Source organism: Tamandua tetradactyla, chromosome 25, assembly GCF_023851605.1.
Source record: "Tamandua tetradactyla isolate mTamTet1 chromosome 25, mTamTet1.pri, whole genome shotgun sequence".
Classification (NCBI taxonomy): Eukaryota; Metazoa; Chordata; class Mammalia; order Pilosa; family Myrmecophagidae; genus Tamandua; species Tamandua tetradactyla.
This window is the reverse complement of record NC_135351.1, coordinates 31,073,679-31,090,723: the sequence shown is the minus strand read 5'-3', so window position 1 is coordinate 31,090,723 and position 17,045 is coordinate 31,073,679. Positions and strand designations below refer to the sequence as shown.

The 17,045-nt window shown below is 38.1% G+C and overlaps 1 pseudogene across 1 annotated transcript in view; it reads right to left on the bottom strand.

Moving 5' to 3' along the window:
* Positions 1-1,012: 1,012 nt before the first annotated feature.
* Positions 1,013-17,045, bottom strand: part of LOC143669279 (putative olfactory receptor 2W6) — a 59,046-nt pseudogene continuing 43,013 nt past the window's right edge. The window contains exon 2 of the transcript XR_013168812.1: positions 1,013-2,053. The product of XR_013168812.1 is annotated as a putative olfactory receptor 2W6 (transcript). The remainder of the gene's footprint in view (positions 2,054-17,045) is intronic.

The following is a 17,045-nucleotide window of genomic DNA, read 5'->3' as shown; positions in this document are numbered from 1 at the left end:
TAAACAAAATGTGGTATATCCACACAATGGAGTATTATTCAGCTGTGAAAAGAAATGAAGTGCTGGTACATGTTACAACATGGATGCACCTTGAAAACATAATGTTGAGTGAAATAGCAGACATAAAAGGACAAATATTATATGATTTCTCTTTTATGAAATTTTGAATAAGCAAATTCATAGTAACAGAAAGCAGAATAGCGGTTACCAAGGGTGTGGGGAGTGACAAATGGAAAGTTGCTGCTAAATAAGTATGAGCTTGGCTTGAGATTATGAAAATAGTCTGGAAATAACGGTGAAGTTACACAGTTTTGCCAATGTACATAATACAAAAAAAAATGCCCACTTAGTATGGTTATAATGATATTATGTTATGTATATTTTACAACTACAAATAAATCAATTATTAAAGAAAATCCCTTTATAAAGAGGCTTGAGACTATGTGCTTAGTTTTAATACAAATAAGACATATGGTTTAATTTGTAGGGAAAATTTGTGCTTCAGTAAGAGTTGATTCATTGTCAATACTTTAGAGGATACCCCTCTAGGTTATCTGATTCTCATTCTGTGACACATATTTTACAAGTTTTTAAATAATACATAACTGATAGCAATGCAAAGGAATTCCTATCTATAACATGCAAATTCTGTTCTGCTAGATAGAAGTTGAATTTGACTACCTCACAGTGGAAGAAGCTAGTTTTGCCTTCATTTGCACTTTCAACAGTCCTTTACTTCACATAAATTTGTGCTTTTATAACTTTTTTTAACTGATTATTACTTCTTCCTCACTCCCACATTGATCTTTAACACATGAGACAGTAATTATTTTACCCTCCTTCTGGGACTTAATTCTTTTTACTAAATATTCTGTTAAGATTCATCCACATTATATAGAATTATGGTTGATTCCTGTTGACTCTGAATGTAATTATTCTATGTAAATATATTTCAGTGTATTTGTCCATATTTTTTAAAAAAAAACCTAAGAATGTTTGATACATTGGCTGGATTTATTATAAGCGCAAAAAAATGATAAGGTTTTAAAACAGTGTATGTTACCAAGGCCCTTCATAACTTGTCACAACTCTCCTGTTTATTGTTGCCGCCCCAAAACCTTCCTCAATGCCCCTTTCATCTCTTTATTCCTTAAGGTGTAGATGAGGGGATCTAACATGGGAGTCACCAAGTTGTAGAAGAGAGTGAGAAACTTGCCTTGGTCTTGGGAAGAGCTGTTTCCTGGCTGCATCTACATGTAGATGCTGCTCCCATAGAACAAGGACACTACTGTGAGGTGGGAGCTACAAGTATTGAAGGCTTTCTGTCTCCCGGCATCTAACCTGATCCTTAGCACTGCTGTGGCTATGTAGCCATAGGAGACAAGAATAAGAGTTAGGGGCAGTAGGACAATGAGAATGGCAAAGGTAAAGGCCAGCATTTCCACTGCTCGAGCATCCACACAAGCCATCTTGATCAGTGCTGGCATTTCACAGAGGGAATGGTTAATCTGGCGCTGGCCACATCTAGGAAGAGTCATTGTTAATGGGGTCATGACGATGGCATTAACCAGTCCACTCCCCCAGGCCACAGCCACCAGTCGTAAACACAGCTGGGGATGCATTATGACCATATAGTGCAAGGGTTTACAGACTGCAGCATAGCGGTCATATACCATGATAGCCAAAAGATGCACTCAATTCCCCCAACAGAAAGGAAAGAGAAAAGTTGGACAACACAACCAGCATAGCTGATATTCTTATTAGGGCCCCAGACGTTTACCAGCATCTGTGGGATACAACTAGTACTGAAGCAGAGATCCAGAAAGGAAAGATTTGCTAAAAAGAAGTACATTGGGGTATGAAGTCGAGGATCTAATATACATACAAGGATTATCGTTGAATTTCCCAACACAGCCACCAAATACAGAGTAAAATTTACTATGAAGAGGACCATCTCCAGCTTGGGACGATCAGAGAAACCCACCAAGATAAAACCATACTCTGAACTTCCATTGGATTTTTCCATTGCCTTCCTTTCATATCATCTGTATATCTGCAAAGAACAAAAAGATTACTTATTCTACATTTTTTGAAAACCATTGAAAAATCAAGATTTTTAGGAAGAATTCAAGCAATCAACTCCAACAACCCATCCATTACCAGGATATCTTCTGTCCCAGCTACATAAATTGCTCATCATTTGCTCAAGCATCCCAATGCTACTTAATAGCAACTATATTATTGTTGGAAAATTCTGAATTATAATGTTCATATTTTTATTCAGTAAAAGTTTTCTCCCTACAATTCATAGGTACTTTAACATTATTGAATACACATCACATCCATTCCCTCTTCATATGATAAACATAAAATATTTTAAAACAATTACCATATCTCAATTCACTTTTCCTTAAGCCAAGACATTTAATTTATTTTAATTTGTCTTCTTGTAACAAGGTAATCAGGTGTTTATCACTCATAGCTATCTCCCACGGATCCTTAACGTTAACAATGACTTTCTGAAAATGTGACAACTGGCACTGAGCTCAGTGCACAAGACAGGATTTGAAAAACGCAATATATGGGGGAAACTACAATTTATCATGAGCTGCGCTATTATATTCTTATGAACGTGGCATAATTATGCATCTACTTCATAGTACCAATATCTCTTTTTATAATTGCGTCAACTACGTACCTCAGTTCTTTTTTCCATGAATTGCTGTCAACTCAGATCTCTACCATTCATTTCTTTGTAAATAATAGAATTCATCAGCCTACATTGCTAGGGATAAGGAAGATTTATGGTTTGGTAATAAAACGGCCACACTGGATATATTTTATGCTCTGTTTGTCTTTTAGAAACATCAAAACAATGTGATTAGTTTGCAGAAGAACAGTGCATGAACAGAGAGAAAGGGGAGACGAATGTGCTGAGTATAGAGTATTTTTAAAAAGAAAATAGCAAAGATCAGCCCTAATACGGCTGAATGCATATAATTATATTCATAATTAGAATAAAAGATACCAGTATAATAATGAAATAACAAAGAAAGGGAGACATAAAAACAGCAGAAGATCAAGCAGTCACACCCTTGGTCATGTTGATTCTTTGGTAATTTAGCAATAGATAACAAGACTAACTGTTAAATGGATATTACAAAATACCTAGACTTCTTTGAGAGAGAATTTGGAGCCACTTCTAATAGTATCTTTGATTAATAAGCTAAGAGCAAAATAAGGCAAAATGGAATTTAAATTGTCATAGCTATTATGGTTTTCAAATAGAACATGTTTTTTACCTGTGCTGAGAATTTCTTGAATTTGAAATTCTTGTTGTAAATTCATTTTCCACAGTCAAATACTGTATATCAAAGTAAAAGAAAGAAAAATTCCTCTATTGTCTCTAGTCATTTCTGTTTATCTGTTTTCAGCTTTCACAAAGGGCATAGGGAGAACACATACTGATTTTTTCCCTGTGGTTTGGACTTGTAGCTCAGATTTTGTGGGAGATTGTACAGTTATTCTAGGTAGAAAGTAACAATAAGGTAATAAGAGGTTAAAGCACTAGAAATAAAAATTCATTACAAAAATCTCAACTTGTCAAGAAAATGTCTGGTAATCAAGCTCCAAACTCTCTTCCATGAATGATTCTAGTTTCTTCTTGAAGATAAAAGAGTTATAAAAACTAAGTGATTCCTTTTTCTTATCATTTGATCAAGATAATAGAATAATAGTATAGCAATACCTTAGAGAAAGTGCAAAATTGCACAATGCCATAGGGTATTTAAATGGAGACAGGAGGCAATTGCGATAGAAAATAACATTACCACACTATCTCTGTCTACCTGCCATTTGGGCCAAATAACCAGCGTTCAAGAGGCTTTCAGAAGACTGGCAACCAAAGCCCCAAAGCAAGGACTTCCTCCTAACCCCAGAAGACACCAATGCAGATATGGACGCTCTTGTAGACCTAGATGTAAAAACCAGAGGTCTAATTTCTTAGCATCAAAGATAGTGCTTAGAAGTTGCATAACATGTTTTTGTTGAAGTTACAGCACTGCAGCTCCTTTGGGTAATTAACTAGGGCTACATCAGAGAATAGAGGATTGTACACTTAGGGGAAATCATGAAATAACTTCAGATGCTTAGTAATTAGAATTCTTGGGTTCTTTTCTTGGTTTCTGTCTGGAGCCACTACTGTTTTTATCCTCAAGATGAACTTTCTAATCCTATGGTAAAATATTCCTGGTGTTTGGTGGAACAAACAAGGTCAAGTTTGGCAACATAATACAAATCTGAACAGGTTTTCAATGCCCTTTTAACCTTGAATTAAATTAAATTTAGTCAGCTTTATGAGGAAAGAATTTTAGTCTAATTTTATCTATTTTAATGACTCTTCTAAATAACACAAAAGAGTATGTTTTTTATCTTTGTCACTTGATTCATAACATTTATTTTCAGTTTTGGTGAATAAAATTACTAGAATGTAGTAAATATCAAGTAAATACATGGAATTTGATTGGCTGAAGTTCTTTAAAATTGTATTCAAACAAAAATTGAAGCACACTGATTGTCTTTTGGAGAAGATAAAATTGACCCCAAACTACCTCTAAAATTATAAGATCATCTCTGCGAACTGGTGAAATTAAGGCCTAGGGAGAATCCTCTAAGAGTAGTGCATAGTCTAAGAATAAATATCAATCACTGATGTGAGACACTGTAGCTTACAACATGTTTTCTCTAACTTGATACATTTGAAACTCATGACTGAAGCATGAAATTTTAGAAGCAGGATGTGTATGTGGATGAGTATGTGTGTGTGTGTGTGTGAAATGTGGAACACAGAGCAAATATTTTTAGTGATTAAAGAGCTTTTCCAACAAATAAGATTTTTAAAGCAAATACTGTTCAAGCCCAGAGTAAGCATAGGCAGAGCACAGGAGGGTGCAGCAGCTAGACTGAAAAACACACCAGGCACAGAAGCAGACATGGGTTTTTTGGGACTTACAAACAGGAGAATTTTTCCAGTGGCAGCCATCATTAGCACCCCATGAAGAGAACAGAAATATAAAAGGCAATATATGATTTCAGAGAAGACATTCCATATAGCATAAGGGCTCCAGATCTCTAGTATAATCATTAAAGGGGCCCAAGATCTGATGTTTAGTAAGGTTAGAGTTTAAGACTAAGATACAATCAGTGCTGTTTTTACATCCATAGTTACATGCTACCCCTCTGGGGATGTTTAGTTTCTTGACCATTAGCTTTGTCTGAAGCAGGTCTGTTATGGGCTGCTTTTAGGAGAGGGCCCAGGCATTGGGCCACCACATTCCACTCCCCAACCCTACCCCATCACAGACTGCGTTGACCGTAGGACAGACACTGCATCCATACATCACCCACAACAATATAAAAGACAACAGAAAAATAATAATCAAACATATAAGGCAGATAATCCTATTAAAAATGCCACCAAGGCTGAGTACGAGAATTAAACTAAGTAGAAAGGGGGTCCGTAGATAATGTGATCTATACTGTGTGTGTGCTCTTACATATGATTTACAGCTTGTGAAATGTGTGAATGATTAGGAATATATATACATGACATTGTATGTTTATAAGGGCACAGTTTCTGCCTTGCGCCACAGTTAAAATGTCTGAAGTCATTCTATTTTGTAAGACTACTTTCCATAATTGGGTGGTCTCATCATTTAACAATGATATTACTAATTTAAATTTATTAAGCACCTGAGCTGTGTGGTTGGCTAAGGCTGTCAGATGCTTTTCAGTACATGACAGCTCTCCCTGGGACAAGAATAGCTAAAGGATAAAACCACCACGGGGTTCATTTCACTCAATATCTAGATTTAACCATTTCCCAGTTGCTAGGAGTATGTGGTAAAGAATCATACAACGTGGGCAGGGACATACTTCTGCCCCCATGTACTGTGTCCTGTCCAATCGTAAGGTAATAGGGCTATCCATATTGCTCTCAGATCCATAGCCATCTGTTCTAGTTTGCTAGTTCTAGTTGCTGGAATGCAACACACCAGAGACGGATTGGCTTTCAATAAAAGGGAATTTATTCAGTTGACATTTAATTTTTCAGAGGAAAGGCAGCTAACTTTCAACTGAGGTTCTTTCTTACGTGGGAAGGCACAAGGCGATCTCTATTGGCCTTCCCTCCAGGCCTCTGGATTCCAACATATTTCCCCAGGGTGATTCCTTTCTGCATCTCCAAAGGCCTGGACTGAGCTGCGAGTGCCGAGATGAGGTATGCTGAGCTGTTTGGGCTGTGCTACATTGAGCTCTTTCATTTAAGCACCAGCCAATTAAATCAAAATCATTCATTACAGCAGGCACGCCTCCTAGCCGACTCCAGATGTAATGAGCAACAGATGAGGTTCACTTATCATTGGCTCATGTCCACCGCAACAGAACTAGGTACTTTCACCTGGCCAAGTTAACAACTGAATCTAACTACCGCACCATCCAACAGAGGAGGCATATGTTCTGTGTCTGTTGTAGGCTCTTTGCTGTTGGGAAAAGCTATCATTTTGTAGCTTAAAGATAAAATTATGCAGTTTTGGGGGTAACCACCTCATATTTCTGTTCCCATTAAGATGTTCCATGCAGATAGGGCCAATATGGTCTTAGGTTACTGCTTCCACTGGTAGCCATCCTATTCCATCACGTACAGCATACCCCAATACAGACTGAGGCTTACTTACTTGTTCCCTCACAAGGGAAAAAATAAAAGCCCAAGTCTCATTATAAGGTGGTAATTGGATTTCAGTCTTAAAAGAGAAAGTCTCACTCCAGATTTGTCAGTGTGTCAAATTCTTTCATGTCAAAGGGAATTCCACATAGTTCAGTTAGCAGGAGCTACAGTCCAAGGAAGGCCAGTAGCACCGAAAGATGGCAAGTCTGTGCAAACCCAACATTGGGTTTGATTGTGGGCGTGGATTACAGCTGAAGTCAGTTGTAAAAAGGTGTTTGTAGGGCGCCATGGGCAAAAAGAAAGATGTTTATGGAGAACAATAAGGGGTAAATCTTGTTGATCTAGTAATATACATACAGGAGTTCCATTGGTAGATAGTAAGATACCAGGCAGAGGGACATTGTGGGGAGGTTTTAAATATCAGATATCCTCCCCCTATAAATCTTTGAGAGTCCTCCACAATGATATCAATTACTAGTCTAGGCATAAGAAGGATGCGTATAGTTATTCATAAGGTTCCTGGGAGACTACGTGGCACCGGATTGATGACTAAAATGTTAACAAGCATCTTTTGTACAAATTGTTGTCAGATTACAATATTTGTAGTGACTCTCCTATTTCCCATGGGCTTAATATTCCCATCTAGCATGGTTGCACACAGTAGCACCAAGACTAAAGGATCTCATTTTCCCCTGTTTGTATGGTAAAACAGGGGGAAAATAAGGCAAAAATAAGCTATTTCATTTCCCCTTCTAGGCTGTAAAGCAGCTGACCCTTTAATTTGTATTCTCAGTGACTGCATGGGTCTTTTCGTTAGCATTTCAATAGGATCTGGGGCTGCACTGCAGCTAATGGTATAGAGTTTAGGTGGGTTAGGACCTAATAAAGCCTTTTAGTCCATTGTTTTTTGGGATTTCTTATCATCTTTCAACTGTTCCTTTTAGAGTCTATTCATTCTTTCTAAAACACCTGCACCTGTGAGGTTATAGTGTAGATGAAAAATTCACATTACATCGTAGTCCATACCCCATTCTTGGGTCATTTGTCTGGTGAAAAGCATTCCCCAATCACTGTCTATTTGTGTAGGTATTCTGTAAAGAGCACTTAGCTTTTCTAGGCAGTATATGGTGATTCACTGATTAGCTTTACTGGTAGGAAAGAAGTCCTGTGGTGGTATCTACCACAGTGAATGCATGCCTTGCCTCTTCTGAGAACAGAAGGGGGCTGATGTAATCCACTTACCACTTGGTCACTGGAGGTTGTGATGTGTCCCATCTGGTGGGGCAATTGGCATGGTCATCACAGGGAGCATGATGGGCATGCCCCTGTGATAGCTGTAAGTGTTGGTATTTTCCCAAGCTGGAACTAAACACTATAAAGTTTGATACGCTCAGTTTCTGCTCTTTCAATGAAGCCACTTGGCAGCTTCTCAGGTTTAAGGAGTGTGGCTCTAGACTCAATTGAGGACATCTGCCTCAACGTTCCCAGGTAGCATGTTGGGAGTGTGGGTGAGGACTTGATAAACAGTTACCTTTCATCACTGGCAAGCATCCCAGATGTCTTCCTATAACTGTCCATTGTTCTTGTTTCCAGGTCATGAGGCCTTTGAAAACAGCCCAGTTGCTGATATAGACAGTTAGCACATCTCCTGATTCATGTACTATTACCATCCATAATTCAACCTATGACTGCTTTGCATAACATATGGTGTCAGTACTGGGTTGTACCACCACAGCTGTCTATGTAGGAAGCTACCCATTAATGGATCCATCAGCATACCAAGCAGATTCTGGAATTGTTCCTGTTCCCTCTATAGCGGATATTTCAACGGCAATTCAGATGCAGCAATTTTAGCTGTTGAATCTTCTACATGAGACACCAGTTCTAAAATGTTGTGCATATCAGCACTGAGAAGATGGTATTGAAAACACTGCATTGCAACAAGCTTTCAACTTTGTTAAGGTACTTAATTGTGCACTGCCAGAGTGCGGTTTATTGGTCATGTCCACAATCTACCCCTGTATAAGGGGGCAGACCTCCAGGTGACAGGACATTTCTACATCAGATTTTCTGCTTGTAGTAGAGCATTATATGTAGCACACAGTTGCTTTTCTAAGGGGTTATATCTTAATTCTTCCCCTTTCCATACTAGTGACCAGAACCCTAGGAATACTCGCTAAGAAGGTTGCCTCTGTCACAAACTCTGCTGAGAGCCAATGTTGGTGCTAGCCACATCCAATTCACAGGGTTAGTCAGGATCTAGACCCTTCAGCGATTGTGCCTGTGCTATTGCCCTTTTAGCTTTTTCAAAAGCAGCATGCTGAGGGTCATTCCATTCCTAAGTATGACCTTTTCTAAGTAGCATATTCAATGGCTTTAATATTTGAGCTAAATGGAGAATGGAAGGTCTCCATTATCCCAGTAGTCCTAGAAAGGCCATTAATTTCTTTGGTGTAGGTGGTATAGGAAAACATTGTATCTTACCAATTGCTGAAGAAGGAATTATTTTTGTCTTACCCAGCCATACACCACTAAGAATTTGACAGAGCAACCAGAGCCTTACAGCTGTTGCAACTGATTGCCCGTCTCTGGCTCTCAAGATGGGCTATTAATGTTTCTGACATCTATTTTAGTTCTGAAAGAGAATTGACAGTTAACATAATATCATCAACGAATGAAATAAAGGCCCAGATTTAGTCTTCTCCCAATTAGCCAAATTTCTTCCTTAGTTTGTTGCAAATGGCCAGGCTATGCAAATAGCCTTGAAAGTGAAAGCCCTTCCCAGGTGAAGGTGAAAGGTTGATTTATCTAAGGGAATACTGAAGAAAGCATTAGCTAAATCAAAAACAAAGTGATAATGACATAATTGAGTGCTCATTTCATTTAGTAAAGAAGCTTCTGCATATAAAGGTGGCATCACTTTGATTTGTGATAATCCATAGTCATGTGCCAGATTCCGTCAGGTTTCTTTACTGGCTACACTAGGCAATTACAGGGGTCATAAGTTGGTATTAATATCCCCATTCTTTCTAGTACCTTAATGGTTGCAGAAATCTCTTGATGTTCCCCCTGGAAGCTTATATTATTTCGTGGTTACAGTCCTCCCAGGTTTTGGTACTCTGACAGGGGACCATTCTACCTGCTTCTTTAAAACCACTTTCATTACTCTACCCCAGAGGTGAAATTTTCCTATGATAGTTTGTAATGTGGAATTTAAGAGCAGATCAATTTCTAATATACATTCATGTATAGGAGATATATATACAATGTATTCCCAGGGGGTGGGGCAATCTCCCAATTTTCAAGATTAAATTATGCCATTTGGCTCTGATTGCTTTCCCCCATAGCCATGCATTAAATTGGACTACATTTCCATAAATTAGAGCAGATTCAGACTCTGTGTCCAGTACTGCCAACACTCTCTGTTAGTAGGGGACCTGTAAATAGTTAATTCTACATGTGTCTCTGAAACCCAGGTTCCTGGTTATTGTTTCTATCTGGGAGACTTGACCCCTCCCATAGGGGAGGGGAAGGAAAATTGCCAAGTCACCTCTAGGTGCCTGCAAATTTTTCAGAATATGTTGTGTTTCATCCCAAGACCCCACAAAACAGTTCTTCCATAGATTACCAATGGGAAGTGGTATATGGAATATCTCCCCCGCTGGACCAGGTTACCTTGCAGACAGCTATTAGCCTAATAAAGGTACAGTTTCTACTTGATTTAGGGCAGCAAACAGGTGCTAGCATAGGGATGGGTGTGGTGCAATAGAAGCTAACTCACTCATTTCCATCCCAATTAATTTTACACCCTCAGTTTCTGTGTCCCATAATCGTAAAAGGCGATCAGGTAATGATTCCGTGGCTTTCTGCCTATTATACTAGCCAGTTCACCTAATTCTGCTGTGATATAATCTATCATGGTAACATGGAGTTTCTGTGCAAGAGGTTGTGAATTCTGAGGGTCCATTCTGGCAGTTCACTCCTGTGCAGTTTTTACTTTTTACTGTAGCACTGGACATACTTGCCAGCATTCTCCTCTTCCTCTGGTCCCCAAACCTCTCCCTTTTCCTCCTCTTCACATAACATGAAGAATCTATAGATTCCAAGCTTTTGGGTGTCACCCTGGATTAGCTAGTATTCTCTGAATGTGAACTTGGATTAGTTTCCTGCCATGGGCTTGAGCATATCTACAGGCTAACGTTTCTAACTGATTATCTGAGCAAGTGCTCAGTTACGGCATCTTTCATCCACTTGAATGAGCCCTCTTTAATTTTAATTCTTCTTCTAGGTGACAGGTTGTTACTTTTGTCACCTGTCCTGCCTCTGTGGTTATAAGTAAGGTTCCTAAAAGGAACCATGCAATGGCCTCTATTACTTGGCTTTTTTTTTTTCTGATAAGATTCAGTTTTCCTGCTATCTGTTACAAAACACCAATTCTTCAGAAGTTTTCAAGGCATCCCCACATTCTCGTAATGGTCCCCATTCATCCAGGAGAGGGCCACCCCTCACCAAATGGACAATATGGGCCAACTTGGGATTTCCCTCACAAATCCTCCCTTCCCCAGACCCATTCCTACTGCTGCTGGTGATGTCTTAGTCTCTAGGATGGCTCACCAATTGTTTAGACCCAGGGGGAGCTCATGCAGAACATAGGAGGGTATGGCTGCAAGAGCAAAAAATAAACAAGGCACTGAAGTGAGCATGGGTTTATTGGGAGTTGTGGACAGAAGAAGTTCTCTCGTGGCAGCCATCCAGACATTTAGTGCTCCACAAGGGATGGGGGAGTACAAAGAGTAAAATATGATTTCAGAACAAAAACATTCCATATACTGTGAGGACATTGGGTCTCTAGTAAAATCATTAAAGGGGCCTAAGATCTGATGTTTTATTAAGGTTAGTGTTTAAGACTAAAATACAATCAGTGCTGTTTAGTTATAGTCTTCTCCCTCTGGAGAGATTCTTTATTTTCTTGACCTTTGTCCTTGGCTAAAGCAAGTCTATTAAGAGCTTTTAGGAGGGAGCTTGGGTATCAGGCTGCTACAATAAAGATTGCACTTCCCTGGACAATTCAAATAAACAAAGGATTACAAAATAAATTTACTGAAACAATAATACATATGGCTTAAAGTACTTAAAATTTTTCAACCTCAAAAATTAAATAAATACAAAGTTTAATAACAGTGAGATATATTTTTCCTATCACAATGAAAAATATTTTAAAGTTTGATAATATGCAAAGTCTGTAAGGATATAAGGGAATAGGCACTCTTATACATTGTGTGTAGTAAAGTGAATGCCTTAAACTTTTGGAAATTTGGTAAAGGCACAAGTCTTTGACCATCAATTTCATATCTAGGGATTTGTCATTCTGAATATTTGCATAAGTACATGAAAATACATGATAGCACAGTTACAATGTGAATAAAATGGAAGCAACATAAATGTTCATTGGCTAAATAATTATTTACTTATAAAATGAATAACATGAAATCACAAAAAAGAATGTGGTATATGTGTTAATATGGAAGCAAAACCAAAATATATTATTAAACTTTTGAAAAAAGATGTTCAAAATTCCAGCTATAGTACATTCCCATTTCTGAAGTATATATATATATATATATATATATATATACATTGTGATTTGTATAAATATGTAAAAATCACTGACATTTAAAGGAAGGGCACTTTCAATTTTTACTTTTTATTCTTCCAAAATTTTAAAAAATATTAACATATAACCACATAAAAACATAACATGTAACCATAATTATATGTTACTTTAACATTCAAAAGAGTTAAATAAAGTTTCAGAAATAAATAAAAATTATGTAGCTTGATTTTAATATTTAGGTTTACCTGGCCCTGGAACAATCTTAACAAAGAACACATCTTTGCAATTCATTCTTAGGGCATAAAAATTATCATAATTAATTATATATGTGCCAGTTTGAAAGGATTATGTGCCCTAGAAAAGCCACACTTCAATCCTGATCCATATTGTGGAGGCAGCCATTTCTTTTAATCCCTATTCAGTACTATAGGTTGGAAACTTAATTAGATATCTCCACAGATAAGTGACAGGCCCAATTGTGGGCATTAACCTCTGATTAGAGAGATATGTTCCTCCACTCATTTCAGGTGGGTCTTGATCAGTTTACTAGAATTCTTTAAAAGAGGAAATATTTTTTGGGGAAAAAAGCTTGAGAACCATGAGAACCCATGCAGGCAGAGACCTATGGAGATGAAGAAGGAAAATGCCCCTGGAGGAACTTCATGAAACAGGAAACCTGGAGAGAAAGCCAGCAGACATGCCATGTTTGCCATGTACCTTTCCAGTTGAGAAACTGTACTTCATCAGCCTTTCTTGAGTGAAGGTAACCTCTTCTTTGTGCATTAATTTGGATATTTTTATAGACAAGCTTTAATTGGGACATTTTCATGGCCTTAGAACTATAAACTTGCAAGTTAATAAATTCCCCCTTTTAATAGCTGTTCTGTTTCTGGTATATTGATGGTTTAATAGCTGTTCTGGTATTTCACATTCTGGCAGCTAGCAAACTGGAAGAGATTTTGGTTCCAGAGAAGTGGGGTCTGCTGCAGTTTGTGAATACCAAACATGTTAGAATGGCTTTTTAAATGGATCAGAGGAGGATTTTGAAAGAATAGTGAAGAGCTGGGTAGAGAAGGCCTAGAATGCTTTGAAGAGGTTGTTGATAGAAATATGGACTCTAAAGATACCTCAGATGAGGCTCTTGACAGAAATGAGGGCTGGGTTACTGCAAACAGGAAAAAAAGCAATCCTTGTTTTAAAATGGCAGGTTATCTGGCGAAATTGACTAGTGGCTTGGGCTGGAAGGCAAATTCTAAAAGTTATAGTCTTGGATATTTAGCAGATTTCCAAATTAAATTTGGAAAGTACAGCCTGGTTTCTCCTTGCAGCTTAAGTGAAATGTGACAGGAAAGAGATAAGCTAAGAACTGAACTCTTTGGTACAAAGAAACCAGAAGCTGAAGGTTTGGAAAATTCTGGGCTTCCAGAAAGGGAGACCACAGAGGATGGTGCCCCACATGAGGATTTGGCCAAATGTAGAACCAGTCAGCCATTGCAGAAAAGCCAGGATTGGAGATAGAGTATTCCAGGAGGAATTTGTGGAAACTCCTGTCTGATGGGCACAATCATTGTTTACTACATAGAAAGCCAACCACAGTGCTGTGGGATCTGTTTAAATGGGACCATTGCCAGTATGGACAAAGTGAAAGTAGGATGTCTTCAGAGGAAGAACCACAGAGGCTAAGGTCTGAAGTCAGGAAACCTTGGGCTAGGAGAGTGGACCCACCAAAGTACTTGGAGAGGGTGAATTTGCCTAGAAGTCAGAGGACGGGCCTTTCACCTCATTGCAGTAGAAGAGTTGTGCCATCTCAGGCCTTGGAGAGGATGGAGCACATGAAGAGCTTGAGCATGTGCCCTGGAGATGGTGCGAGCCTGGGTGTGGCCCCAATACCTGGAGAAAGTGGAGCTGATAAAAAGGTGCTCTCCTCAATGTCCCCCAAGTTTGCATTCAGAGAGAGGTGGGCCTCAACATAGGCCTTTGCAAAGGGTGTGACTGCTGCTTTCTAAAACTACAACGACAAATGACTCTCAGACTTGGAAATCTTAAGTGCTTTGCCCTGCAGGTTTTCAAGACTGCTTTGGTGTGGTGACCCTGTGTTCCTTCCAATTTCTCCCTTTGGAAAAGGGGGTATTTATACTATGACTGTCCCTCATTTGAATGTTGGCAGCAAATGACTTTTGAGTTCTACGGGTCCAGAGCCTGAGGAGAACTCTGCCTTAGAACAGACCATACCTCAAAGAGGCTTTGATGAGACTTTGTATTGTATTTGCATTGTTACTGAAATAGTTTAAGGTTTTTATGATATTGTGTTGGAGTGAATTTATTTTGTATATGGGGAAAACAGGTAATTTTTTAAGGTCCAGAGGGCAGAATGTATTGGTTTGAAAGGATTATGTACCCTAGAAAAGCCATGTTTTAATCCTGATCCTTGTTGTGGAGGCAGCCATTTCTTTTAATCCCCATTCAGCACTGTAGGTTGGAAACTTGATTAGATTATCTCCATGGAGATGTGGCACACCCCATTGTGGATATTAACCTTTGATTAGAGAGAGATGTAACTCCATCCATTCCAGGTGGGTCTTCATCAATATACTGGAATCCTTTAAAAGAAGAAACATTTTTGGAAAAAAGCTTGAGAGCCACAAGAACCACAAGAATCCATGCAGCCAGAGACCATTGAAAATGAAGAAGAAAAATGCCCCTGGTGGAGCTTCATGAAACAAGAAGCCTGGAGAGAAAGCTAGAGATGTTTCCATGGTCACCCCTGCCTTTCCCTTTGAAACAGAAACCCTGACCTTCATTGGCCTTTCTTGCGTGAAGGTAGCCTCTTGTTGGTACCTTAATTTGGACATATTTATAGACTTGCTTTAATTGGGACATTTTCATGGTCTTAGAACTGTAAAACTGCAAGTAAATGAATCCCCCCTTTTAAAAGCTGTCTGTTTCTGGTATGTCACATTCCAGTAGTTAACAAACCAGAACAACATACATGTTACAAAACCCTGGATTCTCTCTTTGATTGTCACGCAGAATCACTTTAAGAGCTCTCCAGCTGCACAGTTTTCTGATCCCATATTAATACAACTACATAATTTATTTAATCATTTCATTATTTCCTCACGACCCCCAGGAATTTAGTAAGAAACAAATAGTTTTGCCTCTTTCACAGATTGACATTTAGTAGCTTTAATAATTATTTTCAAAGTCAAAGCAGAAAATCTATTTGTAGACTTGAGACCAGGTCACAATTCTTGTGAGAAAATCTAACATTGTTTCCTCTAGATATTTGCATGTTCCTGTAAATTAAACTCACCTTGATTTGCGGGGCTCCAATGTAACCTGTAAACTCAGCACTACCAAATGTATTTGTTAACATGCTATTAGTTTATTAACAATTTAACTTGTCTTTCTTCTTGCCATTTTTCAAGATAATGCTGTGAATACATATGGAAGAGCAGATATAAAGTACATTGTTTTCTACCTTTAAATATTTTGCAACTCTTTATTTGAGCATAAAATTAATAAATCTAAGAAAATTCAAGATTTTGAGTCATTTGGGTTTTTTCCTACATTTTCTTTTAAGTGAATAGAAAATATAGTCTTGCTTTTTAATTCATTGAATGATTAACTTATTTTCCCTGATAGTTATATTATGAAAGGGATAAGAAAGGAAAGATGGAATTACACACTGAGAATACTGAAGAATGAAAAATGTTTGGATCTATTGATTAAAGCAGTTTTTCTTAGGCCTTCTCTGCTTTCTGGTAAAATTAAAACATTGCTACGTTTAGGTGATTCCCTTTGGATGACTGGAAAATCTTAAGGGGTTCAGAATGATGAGGTCTGTGGGTAATATTTAAAATTAGGGCAAGAGAGAATGATTTTCCCCTTTTGTAGTTCTTTATAAAAGTTGAAAGAGCAAAACCCTATAGATCTCATTATAATGATTATTAGTGTGGAGCCGCTGATAACAAGGATCTTGTTTTCTCATGTCCACAGGGATCCAGCTCTTGGAAGAGTAGAACTAATCAACATGTTCTCCCCATGCTGCAGGCAGCTATTAAAAAGTTTTGAATGAACTTCATTATAATTCACAAAATGGAGCAATCTCTAGGGCTATCTGTCTTGGAGGAGAAGCAGTGAATTAAGGAATGATTACAGTGAAGACCTAAAGGAAGTAAGCTCTTGTCATAGTGGTGTTTTATTTGCTTTACAATTGCCTTTCAGAGCCACTCAGGAACTGCAGGAATTTGCTCAACAATATCATTCTCACCATCAAATCCCAAATATTTCCAATGTAACTGGGATAATCATCACCTTACTTCTGAAAGGCGTTTTGCTGAGTAGAAATTTAATGGGTCTACCCGTGAGGGCTATTCTGTCAGTGACTTTCTTTCCATTTTCCCTTTTCCATTTCCTTCCTTTCTTCTTCCTTCTTCCTTCCTTCCTTCTTTCCTGTCTTCTTCTTCTTCTTCTTTTTTTTTACACTTACCCTTCAGCAACAATTCCCACAAAAACTTCTAATGTAGTATTACTCTGGGAATGCAATAAACTTTTATTCATCAAAACATATTTACAGACACTGTAAAGAATACTTGATATATAAATAAATATTACATGTCTGCTCTTAAGGATTCACAGTCCAGAGGAAGGTATGAAAGAAGTTACAACATTAAGTTAAAATTATCATCCTATCTCAGAAAGATA